The sequence below is a fragment of the Diospyros lotus genome, chromosome 5, assembly GCF_014633365.1.
Source record: "Diospyros lotus cultivar Yz01 chromosome 5, ASM1463336v1, whole genome shotgun sequence".
Taxonomy (NCBI): domain Eukaryota; kingdom Viridiplantae; phylum Streptophyta; class Magnoliopsida; order Ericales; family Ebenaceae; genus Diospyros; species Diospyros lotus.
In genome coordinates, this window is record NC_068342.1 from 42,551,575 (window position 1) to 42,569,012 (window position 17,438).

At 39.5% G+C, this 17,438-nt stretch overlaps 1 protein-coding gene across 1 annotated transcript in view; it reads left to right on the top strand.

Annotated features, from left to right (window-relative positions):
- The window catches only part of LOC127801132 (brefeldin A-inhibited guanine nucleotide-exchange protein 1), a 42,630-nt gene that overhangs the window by 17,937 nt on the left and 7,255 nt on the right, over nucleotides 1–17,438 (top strand).

A 17,438-nucleotide genomic window follows, 5' to 3' on the forward strand; every position in this document is an offset into this window, starting at 1 on the left:
CGATCAAACATCCCTCCAAACACACACAACTCACCGCCCAACACACCACAACACAAACAGTCAATAAAGAACAGAATTTAAGTAAGAACAAAACAAGAAAGAAACATTCAAACCATATAAGAAGACAACCTTTTATCCTAGTTCATGCCAATTGAGTTGGCACTACATCCAGCCTTGAAACCACCACCAAGAAGCCTTCTTTATTTCATGAAAACAGTACAAAACTTCCATCTTCTTTCTCTCATGATACAAGCCTTCCAAGAATGAATAAGCCTATTCTAATTCACAGCTTTCTCACTCTCTAGGCTCTCGCAAAAACAGAAGAGAACATGCGGTTCTCTATCCCTCAGCCCCCTTACCCTATTTATAGAGAATAGGGTGATATTACTTAGGGCCGGTTATGATATTATCGGTTTTGTCCTCCATTAATAACTAATTATTACAAGAAAGCCACCCGCCTATCAAGTACTGAAAACCGCATACAAAACTGCTTATTTAACCTATCACTAACTCTAGACAATCTTTAACAAATCTCCACCATTGTCTTGAGTGTGATAACTTCCATCTTCATCCATCAAAAACTTTTGGCTTGCTCTTTCTTTGGTTTCCTGCATGATAACCTGCTCATCAAATCAATCAACAAACATTAAGAAAATCAAATACAATGCTGTAAATTTCACCAATGGATCACCTAGGACAATACTTTCAGCTGCACTTAACTTAACTAAACTTGCAACTCTCATTAGAATTATCTACCTCCTCAAGGGTCTTCCTTATGAATATATTCCTAACATCAATATGATTGGTCTCTACATGGTGTCTACATACACTCCACCATAAACCAAATCCATACTCAATGTTACTCATTAATCCCAAAGTGACCAAACTTTTATACAGCATCACAACACCAGTGTACCCCACCCGGATAGACCTTATCACTGCTAAACTTACTTCTAGCTCCCATATTTGGTCTTTTTGGATTTATAGCTGTCTTCCCTTCTTATGTTTGCTTCAAACAAACAGGACTGCTCATCTCTACCTACTAGTCTACTAAGATGTGCTTACGATTAGGGTAACCTAGGCTGCCTTAAGCTGTCCAAACCCTATTCCAATCTCTATGCCTTAGTATTTCCCAGCTTATCCTTCCTCCCACACTCTCAAACACTGATCTAAACACTCAGCTACACTTTGAGAGTTCTATTTCGGAGAAAATACTAATAAAGCTGCCTATCAATATACTATGCATACCACTGAAATATTCACAGCTTCCTTATGCACTCAATTTTAACCCTTTTGGACTCTTCCAATCTTATATCTTACCTAAGGAACTACTATCATACCTCATACCTAGAGAGACCTTCTAAGCAACCAATCCTTGCTTACCTAGTTACCTTTCCCTCTAGCCTCTTATCCCTTGGCTATACTATAAGATCACTTTTCCCTTAGTTTCCACATGGATAATGGCTGTTAGTTATACCTATTTGATCCAAATTAAGCCTGCATGTGCTGCTTTACACAATGGCCATTTGTCTCGCATTTTTCCTAGACTTTTCCCCATTTCCAGCACCTTCCTTAATTCTCAAATAGACACTTCACAGCACTCCACCCCTTTAAAATAAGGGATCTTTCATCTAAGACCAACATTCTCCCCAAATTTACATGGCTCCATGCTATTCATTTGGACAAGAGTGCATCACCTCTTCTTATACAAGAGGTTCTATTTTCCAGCCTACTCCTTAGCACTCAAACCTGAGCCTAAGCATCCTTCAAACCTAACATTCCATACCTCACTGGTAGATTACTAGTGGTTCTATCTTTTACCCATCCTAGGCAACACTAGACCTTTTATTCCCTTGCTCATTTCCTACAATATGATTCTCCTTCCCTTTCCTTGCTTAATCTGGACTTTTGATCAATAATGGCTACACCATACAAGTACACACTTGCACACACCATTTTTCCTCACTGTTCACAAGGATCCTCACTGCAAGAGCCAAAACCATCTTAAACACTAGCTTTCTCCCTCTCACAATCCACCATGCTTACACAATGAATATGACCAAAACATTTTCCAGATTTCCCTATTGCTATATCCTGGTTCATAGGCTAGTTTTGGACATTCCCAAAGGTTTCTCCTTGCTGTTTTCTTTACACAGCATCCCAGATTTCATCCCTTGCACTTAGAAACAGCTAATTTTATGTCCTATTGGTAGAGCTTTCCCACATAGGTAAGAACCCTAGCTTTAGAAGACCTAGGCATACCTATTCCACAACTCTACTCCACCTAGCCTTTCACACCAGAAGCAATTTCCAGCAAGCTCATACTTAATTCCAGCAAGCTGATATACGCTTGGGAATTCCTTAGGGACACACCATCACTACTAGGTACACTTCACCTAGCTCCACCATGAGACAAGGCCTAGATAGGTTCCCAAAACATCCTAGAAACTGATTTCTAATGGGATTTACTGATTTTGGAGACTTCTACGTTTGGAGATCTAGACAAAACTACATGGTTCCTATTCCTATACACCTGCAAATTTTCCCATCCTGTAATATCTCTAGCCTTAGATACCTTTCCTAATTCTTGCTCACCATTGTGAGCTATCCTCAAGAAATGACCTAACCTAACTTATCATAGGCTATCCTTAGTGGCTGCAGCTTATCCACAAAACCTGCAAGCATGCACCACATATCCTCTATTCTTGAGGGTTGCTTCCATCTCTCTAAGAGATCCTAGCAACTCTTAGGACTCCAATTCTCACTATCTAATTATTCGTAAGGACATTAGGCTTTTTATTAAAAAACAGGGACATATTTTACAGATTCTAATAATTTGGAACAGCTCCACCATGCATCCTAATTTCTCCCATCTCCAATTTCCTTGACCTTAGTTGTTGCCTAGACAAACCATTTCCCCTCCACCATGTCTCTATGGGTAAAAAAAAAAACCCTTTTCCTATGAGAATTACACCCTAACCCTAGGACCTATGCTATTTTTTCTTCATGCCTAGAAAGACTATAGGACATCCACACTCTCATAGCCAAAACCACACATGGTGTTTGAACATTTGGGGCTGGTTCTTTCTTGGGATTCTTTCTTCCTATTTGGGCAATTCTTCTTCATATGCCCTTCTTCATGGCAATGAAAACATTTAATCACTTTATTGTCACTCCTAGACTTAGACCAAGACCTACCTTTAAAACTAGGGTCTCCTTTTTCTGTTCTGGAGTTCACTGCCAAAGCTTCTATGGTAGATTTCTGGGACTCTACTTTGTGCTGCAAATCCTTGGAATTCAAAGCTCCTATCACATCATCTAGGGTCAACTTATCTCTTCCATGTTTCAAGATATCCACAAAGGTTTCATAGGACTTAGGAAGAGAGTGCAATAAGACCAAAGTCTTATCCTCATATTCATACTTAATATTTATATTCTCAAGATCCAAACACAGTTTATTAAAACTGTCCATATGATCTTGCAACCTTTGATTTTCACTCATCTTGAAATAAAAGAATTTTGTTTTCAAGAACAGCAGGTTGGAGAGGGTTTTAGTCATATAAAGTGAATCTAACCTATTCCAAAGCTCCTCCGTGGTTGACATCTTTGACACCTTTCGCAAGACTTTGTCTCCTAGGCTTAGAATAAGGGTGTTAAAGGCTCTTTTGCTGGTTTCTTTTCTCCTATCCCTAATTTCCTCTTTTTGGACTTCAGTTAGGGTTTCGGGCATAGGCTTTTTAGCCTCTAAGGCTTCCTCTAGTCCAAGATTTCCCAAAAGGACTCTTATCTTCATCTTCCATAGGCTAAAATCATTTTGGCCATCAAATTTCTCAACATCATACCGTGCGGCAAAGGCTATAGAAGCCATTCCTGTGGGTATGTGATGAAATTCTAAGTTCTTGATAGTTCTTGATGAGAGGCCTAGCTCTGATACCAATTTGTTATAAATTGGGAGCACTGGTAACCTTTAAACCCTCCAATAAACCGATCAAACACCCCTCCAAACACTCACAACTCATCGCCCAACACACCACAACACAAACAATCAATAAAGAACAGAATTTAAGTAAGAACAGAACAAGAAAGAAACATTCAAACCATATAAGAAGACAACCTTTTATCCTGGTTCATACCAATTGAATTGACACTACATCTAGCATTGAAACCACCATCGAGAAGCCTTATTTATTTGATGAAAATAGTACAAAACTTCCCTCTTCTCTCTCTCACAATACAAGCCTTCCAAGAATGAATAAGCCTATTCTAATTCACAGTTTTCTCACTCTCTAGGCTCTCGCAAAAACAGAAGAGAACATGCGGTTCTCTATCCCTCAGCCCCCCTACCCTATTTATAGAGAATAAGGTGATATTACCTAGGGCCGGTTATGATATTATCGGTTTTGCCCTCCATTAATAACAAATTATTACAAGAAAGCCACCCGCCTATCAAGTACTGAAAATCGCATACAAAACTGTTTATTTAACCTATCACTAACTCTAGACAATCTTTAACAGTCTCGACAAATGTGACATCCTTAGAGACATAGAGCTTGCGAGTGTGAGGATGATAGCATTTATATCCTTTTTGTGTGGGGGAATACCCAAGAAAGACACACTTCACAGTTCTTGGATCAAGCTTATCCCGAGAGGATTTGGAAATATGAACGAAGGAAACATACCCAAATACTCTAAGAGGAAGAGTGGTGTGGAAATTAGAGTCAGGAAAGTAAGTAGTGAGGCAAGAAAGAGGACTTTATTGGTTTAGAACTTTGGTAGGCATGCTGTTAATAAGAAATGTGGCCGTAAGGACAGCCTCTCCCCAAAAGATTTTAGGTATGGTATGATGTTAAGCAATGCTCGAGCTACATTAAGGAGATGTCTCATCTTCCTTTCAGCTACTCCATTTTGTTGTGGAGTATCCACACAAGAAGATTTATGGACGATCCCTTCTTGTAGGAAAAAGTGGTTTATATAAGAGTTAAAATAATCTCGAGCATTGTCGGTTCGAAATTTCTTTATGGGAGTTCCAAATTGAGTCGTTATCATTTTACAGAAGCTTGGTAAGATTGTTTGGATGGTTGCTTTGTCTTTTAGCGAAAAAACCCATGTCATTTGAGTACAATCATCGATAAATGAGATAAACCAACGTGTCCCAGAATAGGTAGGAATTTTGTAAGGACCCTATATATCAGAATGAATTAATGCAAATGGAATAGAATGGAGTTTATTGCTAATTGGGTAAGACACACAATGTTGTTTGGATATAACACATACATCACAATGAAGAGTACTAGGATCTAAAGGAAGAAATAAAGTTGGAAACATAGATTTCAATAAAGAAAATGGTGGGTGACCCAACCGGTAGTGATGCAGCTTTGGTGATGGTTGTAATTTGAGAGGAGCAAGCCACTGGTTGCTGGTTCTTTGTTGCTTTCCTTGTCAAGCAATACAACCCATTTGTTTCCCTAGCAGCCCCAATCCTCCTCCCGGTTTTCATTGCTTGAAACTCACACCTTAGTAGAAAAAACAGCATGGCAGTATAGGTTTCTTGTGAGTTGAGAGATAGAGAGGAGGTTGGCTGATAATTGGGGCACATGAAGAACATGGTTAAGGGTTATGTTTGGGCTTAGATAAACACTGCCATGTTTGATTATAGGGACTGTTCTGCCATTAGCAATGCAGATTTGTTTTGTGGCCCTAAGGGGTTGATAGGTAGTAAACACATGGGAGTTAGGTGTCATATGGTTTGTAGCTTCGGAATCCAAGATCCAAGTATCATTCCTATCAGTGTTTGATGCTGGAAAAATTACAGAATAAACAAACTTACCTAAGGGCTTACTGGAAAGGTCTTGATGAGCCAAGGAGCAGTTGCCATCATCTTGTATGGTCTTTAAAAAAGATTTCAGTTTGTTGATTTCCTCACTATTGAGAAGAGTGAGATCTGAACTAAAATTTTCCTCCAGCTTTTCCATAGTTCCATCCTTTTCTTGTCCCATGTGTGATAGATAGGATTGAGTGCTAGGCCGAGTAGTTGTGCTTGGGAATCCTCCCATTTTTCTTAGGACTACTTCCTTTCTGTGGAGCTTGAAGCAATTATCTCGGGTATGCCGAGGTTTCTTGCAATATGTACACCAAAGTCCCTCTCTGTTGTTAGGTCGCCCTTGTGCCCTTGATTTTTCACCTCTTTGCCTTGATCCTTCTCCTTTGTTTGACAATAAAGATGATCCATCAGTGAATGCCCCCTGCAGCATCACTGCCCGCCTATTTTCCTCACTTACCATTGCAAATACCTCATTGAGTGAGGGCAATTTCTCTCGGCCAAGAATCTGCACCCTTGATCAAAAACCGAGTTAAGGCTAGCCAAAAATTCAACAATTCTATCCCTTTCCATGATCTTATTAAGGGTTGCAGCATCAGCACTGCACACTATCTTAATTTTTTGGTATTGATCCAATTCCAACCACAAGCTATTCATCCTATTGTAGTACTCCGTAACAGTCATCCCCCCTTGTTTAGTACTACTTATCTTGGTTTTAACTTCATATATAACCGATGCATCTTGCACTTTAGAGTAGGTTTACTTAGCTACTTCTCAGATTTCCCTAGCAGTACTTAGAAACATATAATTCCTACTCAAATCAGGTTGCATGGCATTCCATAGCCACGACATAATAAGAGAATCCTCTATATCCCATACCTGGAAATTGGGATCAGTTGCTGCCGAAGGAAGAGAAGTAAGATGTCTGAGTTTTCCTCGATCTTTGAGGAAAGTTTGAACCAGTTGCGCCCATTGGAGGTAGTTTTTACCATCCAATCGATAGGGTAGTAGCATTCCAAGAAGCTCATTTACTCCTGCCCCAAAATCAATACCGGCACTCGAACTAACACCTGCTACATAATTTTCAGTGGCTGCTTCTCCACTGTTCCCGCTAGAATATGAGTTTTCTACCATTCATTTGCTAGAGACAACTTGCAGTAATCAAGGTTGAAGATAGGGGTGGCTGGGGGCAGCAGTTGCTGCTTCAGATCTGTGGCAGCGGTAGAGAACGGCGTGATTACGGTGGAAACAAAGAAAGGAGAAGAAGGCGGCAGGAGATGCAACGACACTGGGGGGCGCGCGATGGTCGATTTGTTCATAGAAGGTGGATTCGGCGACGACAGTAATGGAGGAGGTGCGACAGATGCGGGAGAAGGGAAGATAGGGAAGAGGCGGCTATGGCTGGGCGGCTGAAAACCAAGTTGGAGAGTGCCAACGGCGATAAATGCTAGATAGGGTAAAAACAAAACCCTAGAGGCACTACCAAAGATAGCAGCGATGAAGGCTATAGAACCCTAGACAATCGGCTTTGATACCATGTGAAAGAACAAGAATTAATCTTTTATATATCAAAACTAATTAATACAATCTTACTTATAACACACATACTCCTAATCCTTGAATAATTCTAAGACTATTCAACCTCCTAACAAATCTCCTAATGTATAGGAGTTGATTACTCTCCTATAAATTAGGACCCCTACTAGATTACAACAACTCAAAAGATTAATGAAATAAATCAACTGATAAATCCAACTGCCAACAATATTTCAGTTACCAAAAAAAAAAAAGAGATAGAAGTGGAGAGAGGTATGAGAAGAGATTGGTCTCTTGGACGTAGTAATGTCCCTGAACCATGGAAAATAATGATGCATATTCAGATCATTATTTCCTCTTTGGTAACTTATCTGATGTCTTTGTTTAATAGATTTGAATAACTCTAAAGGGATTGGCTTGAGAACTAGTTTCTGATTCAGGAGCATAAGAAAACAATCAAGCTGATCTGGAGTCCATATGACAGCTTATGGGAAAATAAACTGTCTTTATGAAGTTTTATATTTTAGTATTTAATATATAAGTAGTTCGCTGATGCATTTGAGCTGGCCTGGGTTAGTTTCAAGAACCAGTTTGTCTCTTGCAATATGATTTGCTTCCTGGTAGCTTGTGGAGGCCTGGGGATCAGAAATCTCAATCTCTTTAACCAAACTCTTTGGACAAGCAGTTTTGGAGGTTTGCTGTGCACGAAAATGGTATTTGGAACAGGGTAAACATGGGTAAATACAGTAGCATAAGGGGTGGATGGTCCATGGGGAGCACTAGGGGCATGAACAGTTTGGGTCTTTGGCAAGGCATTATAGGTATTTGGCATGTGTTCTTTAAGTTAACTCAGTTAAGAGAATGGGGCTTAAGTTAGATGTTGGTTGGATAGTTGGCATGGGGTATGAATGGGGCTTAAGTTAGATGTTGGTTGGATAGTTGGCATGGGGTACAGCCGTACAGGCCCTTGTGCAAAATTTAACTTGGATCCCTTCTAGTAGGCTAGGTCTAGGGACCCCATTCTGAGTGCTTCCTTTTGTCATTTGATAGCATTATCTGGAGCGCATGGCTTTAGATCTAATCTGCAGGATTGGAAGATCAACTCTATGATAGCTTTTCTGTTACTCTTTAGGTTCAGTCTGTTTTAGGGGAAGGGGAGGACATATGAATTGGTGGCCTTTGGGAGCGGATCCTTTTCAGTATATTTTATTTACAGTGTGCCTTTTGACCTGGGGAATCAATTCCCTCCAAAGCTTCCTTCTTCATCTGCCACCCATGGTGCCATTTTCATCACTAATAATTTGAGAGTGAGGAAATGGATTGTTGTACAAGAACAGTGGGTAGAATCTGTGGATCATCTTTGGTTCATTGCCTAGGTGTGTGTTTGATGTTTGGGTTTGGTCTCATCTCTTCTCTATGTACATGGGATAATGCCTTTGTGGCTTTGTCCATGGTTGATTTTTGATACTCTTGGTGTATGGGTGCCCCTCGAGGGGCTAGACACATGTTTGGTTTGAAGCTCCCTTTTGTCTGATGTGGAGCTTGTAGGAGGAGAGAACCAAAAGAGATTTTGGTGGAGCAGAGAGGCCTTTTCATCAGTTGAAGGTGTAACTGTTCTTGTGTCCCATTGTTTGTGGTTGGGGTTGATTCCTCTTTCACTTAGCTTTTGGAAGACTTTTATAGGCCTTCAGATATATGGCCTTTCTTTTGTTTATTTTTAGGGTTTACGGTGCTTCATCTTTAATACATTTGTTTATCAAAGAATAATAATGATGATGGAAAATTCCTAGTTGAAGATGCACCCATTAAGTATAACTAAATATGGAGCTTACATGAGAACTATGCTCGGCATTCATGTTTTATGCATGAATACTCTATATTTGAATGAGAGGTTTATGATATTCTAAGGAAACAAAATAGTTAATTGAGAAATATGAGATCTAGCTGTGTGCTTGGGCATGAGAATTAGATGAAATTGGCACGTAAAAATGTCCATGCCTACCCGTCTCAAGTTCGTGTAGCATATCTGCATAGGCTGAAAGTCTGAAACTTTTGTATGGAATTACGAGATTTGCAAAATAAATTGGATAAGTGAATACCAAGTTTTCAATCTTCAATGCAAACAGGAAATTTATACATTCTTGATAACACTTATCTAAAATATTTGAAGATAGTAATTTGTTAATGAAACATATATATCTTTCTTTGGTTTCACAATATCAACCTTGTGATGGAACACAATCATATCAATTATTTTCATTCATTGCCATCTCATGGAACTTTTCCATATGAAAATAATGTTGAAACTTGAAACTTTATCTCATTGTCTCCTTAGTAGAGGGTTACATTAGGAAGGGCATCCAACATAAAATTTTGTCACATTGTTCTTTTTGTATGAATTTGAATTGTCAATGTGACTTTTAGAAGTCAGTTGACGTTATGAATGTCATACTATTGACCTAACTTGGTTAGGATAAGATGCAATTGATGATGATAGTGATAGAAGTTGGTCATGATTGAGACGGTTTGGACATTTGAGAAGCAGCCCAATAGATACACATACGAGGAGAGTGGATGGAAGAAAGGAAATTTTTAACAAATAAGGTCGAAAACAAAGATATTGATAGGAAATTTTTAGGCATGATGAGGGATATAATAGCCTTACATAGGGGTGTCAAAATAGGTAAATAGGCTGGGTTCGAGTCGGGTTACTAACGGGTCATGATTTGTTAAGGTTCAACCTGAAGTTGATCTGTTAACTTATTGGGTTAAGAACCTTCAACTTGAACCTGGACATGTTAACTAAATAGGTAAACAGGTTAAATTGTTAAATGCCTATTAACGTTAACATGTACAGATCAGGTTGACCCACTGACTTGTTTAAGTACTTATTTGAATTTAAATACTAATCAAAATATTAAAACTAAAAATAAAATAAAGTAACCCACAAATTATTGATTAAGTAATTAGTTTCGTTCTAATTTTTCTTAACAATACAAAATAGTCAAGACAAACTAAGAACAATACATCCTTCATCCATGATACAAGTTGGAACATAATCAAAATATTAAAGTCTTGTATGAAAAATGACTTGGCAAAAAGTGAAAGAATGAAAATTAGAAAAGTTGTTAAAGGGCATGCCAGAAATTAATAGATATTTTAATTAATGGGTCATAACAAGTCAATTTTGGTTTTGGGTTTCGTGTCAACCCTTTTAAACCTGTCTTCCTATCAGGTCATTTTTGGGTTAACCTATTATCAACCCGAACCCAATAAACTCTTATCGAGTCGACCCTAAACCTATTAAAGGTCGACCCAAACTCACTAATTTTGTGTCAAATTCGGGTTGGATCATCGGGTCAAGTGATCCATTGACAGCTCTATCCTTAAAGAGGATATGATTAGTTGACCTTGGTGGGGTTAAGGCTTGTGGAGATAATGATGACGACAGAAGTTGGTGATTGTAATACATAATCCTCTCTTGTTAGCTCTTGTTTTTTTTTTTTTTTTTTTTTTTTTTTGGGGGGGGGGGGGGGGGGTTTGGTTATGTTGAGATTTTATTCGAAAATCATCATATTTAGATGGAAACATAACTTACTTATATTTGCAATTTTACTCCAAAATGAAATATTAGAGTTGATCCAGTCCTTGGAAAGAGTACTTCTAATAGGTTGGAGCTATTTGCTGTGATCTTTCCACAATAAATCAGAATCAAAATAGGACTAATTTCTTTTAAATTACTTGTTAAAACTAACATAACCAGTGTCACTATTCATGGCATGGTTGTTTTTGATTCCTCCTTGAACAGAATAGCCCTGGGCCAAGATGTGACTTGAGCAAATTTATCCCACCCAAGAAAACCCCCGATGAATTGTTGCTATACGTCTATCTCAACTGGGGGATACAAGTGAGCTGGTCTCCTCCCCCCCACCCAAAATCCCAAAACCCCCCCAAAAAAAGTTATCGGTTCCTATGAATATGTGGAAGGATAGGAAAATAGGCATAGGGTGTGCTGGCTAATATATCTAGGAGTTTCTAAATTAGAAGTTCACAAATCTATTTTAGGATACATGCCTAAATCAGGATTAGGAAATTTCCCTAAATACTGTACATATATCTTTCCTTTCTTGTGTGATATATGTGTTTCCTATGTTGTATTTGTTCTTCCTCTATAAGAGGACTAATCATGTACATATTGAGTTATGAATGAAATTATTCCTTTCAGTATTTTACATGGTATCAGAGTCACCGATACCTCCTAAACCTTAGTGTGCCTTCATTGCACATCTTTTTCTGTGCTTGTTAGCATTAATCCTAGCCTTCATTGCTGCCTTGATTCTTACTCGATGATAAGGGAAATAATGTCCTAGATCTCAGAAGTCACCCCCTACATGGCAACTAGAGAATCCACACCAGTGGATTAGCCAACCAAAGTTGGAAATGGAGCAGTAGCAGGAGAGTTGCCTAGCATTTATCAATTCTACCGTATAGATGGTAGAAACTACCTGCAATGAGCCTAGTTGGTGAGGACTTTCGTCAAGGGTCGTGGGAAGATCAATCATTTGACTGCACCTCCTCCAAACGCTGCTAACCCCACATTCCCAGCATGGGACATTGAGGATTCCCAGATTATGTCAAGACTCTGGAATGCCATGCAACCAAAGATAAGCAAGAACTACATGTTGTTAGCTTCAACAAAAGAGATTTGGGAGACTGTGAAGCAAACTTATTCTAAGACCCAAGATGCCTCAGTAATTTTTGAGGTTAAAACCAAGATTAGTAATACTAAACAAGGGGGAATGACTGTTACAGAATATTATAACCGGATGAATGGATTGTGGCTAGAGTTAAATCATTATCAAAATATCAAAATGGTATGCAGTGTGGATGCTTCATCTTTTAGCCGAATATTTGAAAGAGAGAATTGTGGAATTCCTAGTTGGTCTTAACTTAGAATTTGACCAAGTAAGGGTGCAAATCCTGGGTAGAGAGAAACTCCAGTCTCTTAATGAGGTGTTTGCTATAGTTAGAAGTGAAGAGAATAGGAGGATTGCTATGCTTAGTGAAAATAGTTTAGAGAGTTCAGCCATGGTGACAAACAAAGGAGAAGGAGCAAGGTTTAGGGCTGGGACAGCAGGGGCCCAATCTAGAACCATCCATAGAGAAGGCCTATGGTGTACTTACTGTAAGAAGCCAAAGCACACCTGGGATACTTGCTTTAAGTTTCATGGGAAAGAAGTTGTTCTAAGCTGCATGGGAGGCTTCAAAAACTTGGAAACGAAGAACCAGGCATGTCTATCTAACAAGGGGCAAAAAGAAAAAGAAGCACTAGTTGATAAGACAGAACTCCTCTCGGGTTTTGACCTTACTCAATTGAATTTAGATGAGATCAGCAAGCTCAAGTCGTTCCTAAAGACTCTTCCGGATGGAGCCTGCTCACTCGCTCAAGGTAATCTAGGTAGTTGCTTTCACTTTGCTTCCTTTTCTACCTCAAAAACTGATAAAAAGGATATTGGATCCTAGATTCAGGAGCAACTGACCATATAACCCATAATCCTCATGTGTTTGACTCCTATCAACCACTTGCAACCTTTAAACAAATCACAATAGCCAATGGAACATCAGTTCCAATCACCGGACAAGGCAAGGTCACTCTTGGTCCTAACTTTCCTATCCAACTGGTACTTCATTTACCACATTTGTCAGCGAACCTTGTGTCCATTCATAAGCTAACCAAAGATTTGAATTGTCGTGCAATTTTCTCCCCTCATTTGTGTGAATTTCAGGCCATGACAACAAGGAAGATGATTGGTGCTGCTAGAGAACACAAGGGGTTGTGCTACCTAGTGAAGGAGGGGACTTATCCTAAAAGAGATTAGTTGTAGGTTGCTTGCTCATCTCAGGTCACCTAAGATCATAGGGAAATTTGGCTGCAATATTACCGCTTTGGTCATCCTCATTTTACCCTATTAAAGAATATGTTCTCTGCTTTATTTGGTACCCTAGATCCAAGTCAATTTCAATGTGATGTATGTGTTATCTCTAAACATCATAGGGTGTTCTACCCTATCAGTAATAAGATTTCTTCTAAACCATTTGCTTTAATCCATTCTGATGTGTGGTGTGTCAGATTACAAATCTGACAAGAGAGTTCTCGAGGAATTGAGAACGAGAATTGGGAGAAAATGGAAGATATTTGGGAGAGAGAGAGAGATCAGAATGGAGAAAGAAATTTAGAGAGAGAGAATTGACAGAGAATTGGAGGGAAACTAATTTTCAAATTCATTTAACATATATAGTTTGGTGCTTGATCAATTACTTATACTAATCCGGGCTAAGTTTGGGCACCAAAAACGGTTGGTCCCTTGCCCATGTGTGCTTACAATAGCTAACAACATGCTGGAACATTCTACCAGCATGCTAAAACGGAAATTCAAATTATAGTAGCCTAACTACACATTTATTTAGATTACTCAGCTAACTACCATAATAATCCTTGCCCCTTAAAAGTATTTCTTGTCCGCAAGAAATATGTAGCAAGCTGGCAGCATTGGAAAATTATTGGAGAAGCTCTGGCAAGAATTCCCAAGTGTTATTGACAGAGTGAAGGGAAGACCATTGGACTAACACCTGGATCAGAGGAACTCCATTGCGTTGTATGACCCTTTTGTCCACAATAGCAGTTGGTACGACGTCTGAAGGCGCTTCTCCTACCATAGGAGGTAATTTGGGGGTGTAGATCTTTGTGTGCCCATGACCTTCTTAAGAAGAGAGACGTGGAAGACATGGTGTATTCTCGCCTCCTTCGACAGTTGCAATCGGTAAGTTACTGCCCCTATTTTCTCCAAAATCGTGAATGGCCCATAATACTTGGGTTTCAACTTGGATATGGGTTGTTTGGTCAGTGCCTTGAAGTGCTGCTGGTTGAGCTTTAGGTACACTTCTTCCCTCACTGAGAATTCTCATTCGATCCTCCTCCTGTCTGCTAGTTGTTTCATCCTGTTCCTCGCCTTGGCCAGCTCCTCTTTTACCATTCTTAGCACCTCTTGTCTTTGTTGTAGATAGGCCTCAATTGTTGCTACTGTTGTGTGACCTCCTAGGGCAAGAAGTAGGTTTGGCTTGTAACTGTACAGAGCCTCGAAAGGTGTCATCTTGATCGAGCTGTGGAAGCTCGAATTGTAACATCATTGAGCCACTGCCAACCACTTGTGCCATCCCCTCAGTTGCACAAAACGCAAGCTCCGTAGATACCCCTCCAAGCACTAATTAACACGTTTTGTTTTGCCATCTGTTTTTGGATGGTATGCTGTAGACATAAGGAGTTTGGTTCCTAGGATTTTCATGAGCTCCTTCCAAAAGAGGCTGGTAAATATTTTGTTACAATCCGATACAATTGACTTTGGGATTCCGTGTAACTTAATCACATTTTTCTAGAGCTATTCTTGCATACTCCTCTTCCTCTAAGGGTGTTTGGATGTGTTTCCTTTGTTCACATACCTAAACATAGTCAGGATAAGCTTGATCCTAGAGCTCTTAGGTATGTTTTCCTAGGCTACTCACCCACTCAAAAATGATATAAATGTTATCATCTCCCTACTAGGAAGTTCTATGTGTCCAAAGACGTGACCTTTGTGGAATCCACTCCATTTTTTGGTTCATCTCCGATTGGTCACTAGGGGGAGATTCTGGTTGGTGACCAAAGCCATGATAATGATTTCTTCTTCTTTCCTAACCTAAGAGCAGCCTCTCCTATTTGTTCAAATACTGATCAGCCTCTTGTGCAGCCTGGCTCTATCCCATCTCCTCCATCTCCTATCCCATCTCCTTAGTCTCCTACCTACCCTTCAAGAAGCAACCATGACCATGGTGATGATCAAGTTGCTCTTGAGCAAGAGTAAGCAATCTCTCAAGAATAGCAGCATCCATTAAGGTATAAGGGATCTCCTTATGTATTCAAACGTAGGTAGCCCCAGCATGCACCAATATCAGTCCCTGCTCAAGGTAAGGACTTCATACAACCCTCACCCACAGTTCAAACTGATTCTATTCATGAGGATTTAGACCTTCCTATTGTTGTTTGAAAGGGGGTTAGAAGTTGTACCCGGCACCCCTTAGCTAATTTCCTGTCCTACTATCGCCTCTTCCAAAACCACAAGGGCTTCCTAACATCTTTGGACTCCATTGTAATCCCTAAATCAATTGATGAGGCTCTAAATGATCAAAACTGGAAGCAGGCTATGCTAGATGAGATGAGAGTACTAAAGAAGAGCCATACATGGGACTTAGTGTCCAGACCAAAGGGGTTACACCTGTTGGCTGCAAATGGATTTTCAATGTAAAATACAAGGCTAATGAGACTCTAGAAAGGTACAAATCCAGATTAGTAGCCAAGGGTTATACTCAATCATATGGTATAAACTACCTTGAAACATTTGCTCCGGTAGCAAAGATGACTACTGTGAGAATTCTTCTATCTCTAGTAGCCTTTTTTGGATGGAACTTACAGTAGTTGGATGTGAAGAGTGCATTCCTACATTGCATTTGTTGTCAACCAATTTATGCACTGCCCAACCGAGGAGCATATGCAGGCAGTGAGAAAAATTTTGAGCTACCTGAAAGCTACTCCAAGTAAGGGCATTATGTTCAAGTCAGGAGGTGAATTGGACATCAAGGGATTTACGGATGCTGACTATGCTGTGTTTATTACTGATAGAAGGTCAACAAGTGGGTATTGTGTGTTTTTGGGTAGCAATCTTGTGTCCTGAAGGAACAAGAAACAAAGTGTTGTGACAAGAGGAAGTGAGGTAGAGTTTAGAGCAATGGCTCTTGGCCTATGTGAGTTGTTGTGGCTAAGGATCATTCTAGAAGACTTAAAGATCAAGGTTCAAGGGTCAATCAGGTTATTTTGTGACAACCAATCAGCCATCAACATCGCCCACAATCCTGTCTAGCATGACAGGACAAAACATATGCAAATAGACCGGCACTTCATTAAGGAGAAGTTGGATGCATGCCTAATCCATATTCCCTATGTTCCATTCGAGGAACAAGTGGCTGATGTGTTGACTAAGGGACTAGCAGTTAAGAGGTTTGAGTATCTAATATGCAAGTTGAGAATGATAGACATACATTCTCTAGCTTGAGGGGAAGTGTTGGTTCCCGTGAATCCGTGAATATGTGGAAGGAAAATAGGTGTAGGGTGTGCTGGCTGATCTATCAAGGAGTTTCTAAATTAAAAGTTCCCAAATCTGTTTTAGAATATTTGCCTAAATCAGGATTAGGAAACTTCCCTAAATGCTATACATATATCTTTCCTTTCTTGTGTGATATGTGTTTCCAATGTTGTATTTGTTCTTCCTCTATAAGAGGACTAATCATGTACAGATTGAGTTATGAATGAAATTATTCCTTTCAGTATTTTACAGAAGTGTTTAGGTAGGAAACCATTATTATGAGCAGTTTGCCTCCCTAACCACTGGTGAGGGAACAGGCATGTGTCAAACATGCAACCTTTTGCTACTAAAGTTGGACTAGTTGAGAACACAAAGATAGAGAGAGAAAGGGAGAAGGGGAATTATGATTGCCACTGAATGATACTGATTGATCTAGGGCTTTATACTCTTTGTAAAACTATCTTGATGGCTGGTTCTTTTTCATAATGCAAAACTTTTGAAATATGGATTACTTTTAAGAGCTCACAATTTCCTCGGATTTTTCCCTTGCAAATATGCTCATGTTCTATTGTGTTTCCATATTGTACTTGTTGGTTTCACCATGTCAACTAAGTGATGGAACACAACTATATTAATTATCTTCATTCACCACCATCTCATGAAACTTCTCTATATGAAAATGGTGTTGAAACTTCATTTCATCATTACTCCGCCAAGGGATGTTATCCACTGCAGGTCCCAAGGTCGGATAAAGGAGGAGGGTTGCGTTAGGTAGCCGACATCTAACGTAAAACTTAGTCGGATCTAAATATGAATTTTAGACAAACTATCTGTTGGGGCAACCCACATAGAAGTCTAGAATTCATGTAGCCCGACCCCACATAATGAGATAAAGGCTGGATGTGTTGTTG